Genomic DNA, 3469 nt, shown 5'->3' with positions numbered 1-3469 from the left:
TAATATAAATAATAAGATTTAAATCTCGCCCTACCTTTGATGTCCTACGGCTAGGCGACTATGGTTGTCAAAATGACTCATTGTTCGTGAAGAGCTTATGTTCGGCTTGATAAGAAAACGAGCCAAACATGAATAAATTTTTTGAGCTCGATATATGAACTAGTCAAACACGAACAGTGATATTGTTTAACAAGTCAAACCTGGGCTCGCTCAAGCTCGGCTTGTTTACACCCATAACGATAGCATGTGTGACTAGAGTTGTCAAAACAGTTTTTTGTTTGCGAACAGCTCGTGTTTGGCTCACTAAGCAAATGAGCCGAACATGAACAAATTTTTGTGTTCGAAATATAAATGAGTCGAACACGAACAGTGGTATTTTTAACAAGCACGAGTTGAGCCTAGGCTCGCTCGTGTTCGGCTCATTTACACCCCTACATACAGGGGATCAAAAATCAAAATTTAATTGTAATTTTGTTAATAGCCTAACTATCCACACACATATGGCATGAACCGGCTTTCTTAGAAACAATAAATGTTGGGATTGCACCGGACTCAAACTGTATCTTACAAATTGTTTTTACAGGTCATCAACAATTTCTTTTAGTACTTGGTACTAGTACTTGGAACTATTTGGATTCAATCTATAGTGAGCTTTATTAGGTAAAGTTGTTGCTGGAATCAAGATGAAGTGACGTTGAATAGAATGATGTTAACAGTTAGGAGCTCAAGTGGAGTAAGATCTGCTAATTGTTGAAGGACTTGGATTGAAGGCTCCTTTTATACTATTTGGAAGATCGAATTGTCATGACCCAACCTAATAGGTTGGAATTAACCAAGTCAGAAATTGTGATTGGACGGTATTAACATTTAAATAATTATCATCAGATTTAAAACTTCCAATTTGTAAAAGAGCCATGAATAATCCACAAGTACAATACTCATAAAATCGAAAAATTTTAAAAATTGTAACAGTTTGTAGACATCCCAAACAATCATATAAATGTCTATACACATAAGTAAACAGAAAAGGAAACTACAATCACATCATAAACTAGGACCTATCAACTATAGTCCTCCTCCTATAAACAAGTCTCTCCTATCGGGCATCAACCTATAATTTTTCTTTTTTGGAAAGAGATAATTAAATTAAATAATAAGTTTGACTTAGTAAGCAATTATAATCTTAATATGCATGATATTATTATGTTAAGGTATGCATGTGACGAAAAGAAATTGCGGTATATTACTTTATAAAGCTATAAACTTTCATTTTTTAATTTAGTTATTTATTGTTTTTAACCATTTTAAGAGTGATAACAGGATTGTCGTCACACACATATGTATCCTAAAAAATGTACCAAAAAATACCCTCAAAATTTGCACCAGAATGTATCTTCAAAATTTGCACTTGAAGGTACACATTTATCATTTTCTTTATTGTGCATGGATACATCACATCTCTTTCCAGTGTCATCTGTGGGCAATCCTATATGACAAACTTTAATATTTTACTTCATATCAATTTAAATTCCTTTAAAATATACTTTCATATACTCATTATTTTTCTCTAATAAGTGATACTATTTCAAACTTTTCAATACAAGACATGAATGACATATGTTTTAAACCATTTAATAAAACAATTTTGCTTTTAATTAAATTTAATTTAAGGCATAAAAGAAAATAATTACTCACTTTGACTATAAAGACCTCTAAGAAAATTTAAAGTTTCACTTCACTTCCTTTAACTAACACCTAAATTAATTAAAAGTGCATGTAACCGTAAGAATCACATCCTAAAAAGAAAGTCTTAAATGTAAACTTCTTAAAATATGTAAGATGTAATGATTAAAAATATTAAATTCTTTTAACCTTAAGATTCATTGCCTTCCTCTTTTAACCTTAAGAAATTTAAACTTCACATAAACATTTACATTATCAACTTTGTACTTACAAGAAATAAAATCTCAACATTTACCTTTTCCTTATTGTATGAAGTCAATAATTTCTACCTCCCAGTCGTATGAAATAGAAGTTCTTCAATTAAAGAATCCTATCTTATTTTGACTTCCCATTAACATTATATAATTAACACACACACACACACACACACACACACATTCATTAAATAGCTCAATAAAGCTTAACATTGTTGACATCAATATTTGATGTCACATGTGTAGGTTGTCCACATGATTGGCTTGGGACAATTTACTACTCACTCGTATCATCCTGTAGCTCAAGACATTCATCTGAGACCTCTGGTATGTGTTCGGGGTACGAAACCAGGGTTTGCGATGATTCAAACCCACTCGGAATAACCCTTAGTTGGACGAACTTACTCAGGGCTTGGGCATGTTTGATGTCCACTCTGATGATTAGAGGTACCTCCATGTCCATTCAGAGCCTCCCCGGGGTCAAGGAAAGTCACGGAGCCCTTGTACACACACTAAGGGAAAATTAGGGTTTGGAACGCCCTACCTGCACTGTAGTTCAGAGTGCCCGTTGGCGACAAATTCTCCGATCAATGGACAAGCAAAATACTTATTTTTGAAGCTAAGGGATCATAATTTACTCATATATGGCTTTCCATAGCTCAAATCGAGAAAACCCTCCATCAGATGATTTACGCGAAAATCAGCATTTTTGGGTCAGACCGGCGCCTAGGCCCCCAAAATTGCTTCCCAAGATTCTAAGCAAATCCCCGGGAAAGCAGACAGCAACCTATTGTCTCCTAGGCACCAGGGTCTCAGCGCCTAAGCACCAGACCACTTCCAAAACACAATTTATCTCAATTTTGAGGTCATTTTGACCATAGTGCGCCTCCCCAAGCAGCCACAAAATGGATTTTTTTGGGCTTGGAGATGATTTGCATTGTGGGGGTCATTGTGGGGGGGGGGGTTGTAAAAGAGTTATGATGAGTTATTTTGTGATGTTGTTGTGGGTTCAGCCGTCCATGCTAGGCAAGTTAGTTGATCAACATTAGTCCACACGTCTATACACATATTGATTAGTCATTTAATTTCTTTGAGGAAGCCCTAGGTTATGAAGCATATTCGTGACCAATTTTTTTGTGAATCTGAGTGACTTCCCTTTAAAAGGCTTAGCCAAAATCTTAGGGGGTCGGAATCCAAATTTCCTATGACTTTGGCGCTTCCAACCTTCATTAGAGGGGTTAGAATAGTTCGATCTTGAAGAATGGGAAAAGCTTTGTAGTTAGCCAATTCTACAAGATCGTGGAGGGGTTGTATGACAGAAAAATCTTTGTAGCTATTTATTCCTACAAATGGTGAAGGACTTTCATACGAGAAATCAGAGGATGAAGTTTTATGCATTCATCGCCAAAGCCAGAGGCGGCCTTGTCTTATGTCTAAGAGCTAAAACCCTAGGTGCCTATGTGAGAGCATTAGTCAAGTTTGGCTTGTTATTGATTATGATTAATTGCATCTTGCACATTGCATTGTATGCT

The sequence above is a fragment of the Phalaenopsis equestris genome, unplaced genomic scaffold (assembly GCF_001263595.1).
Source record: "Phalaenopsis equestris unplaced genomic scaffold, ASM126359v1 Scaffold000074, whole genome shotgun sequence".
In the NCBI taxonomy this organism is placed as follows: domain Eukaryota; kingdom Viridiplantae; phylum Streptophyta; class Magnoliopsida; order Asparagales; family Orchidaceae; genus Phalaenopsis; species Phalaenopsis equestris.
The sequence above is the reverse complement of the archived record's forward strand: the minus strand, read 5'-3'. Positions refer to the sequence as shown.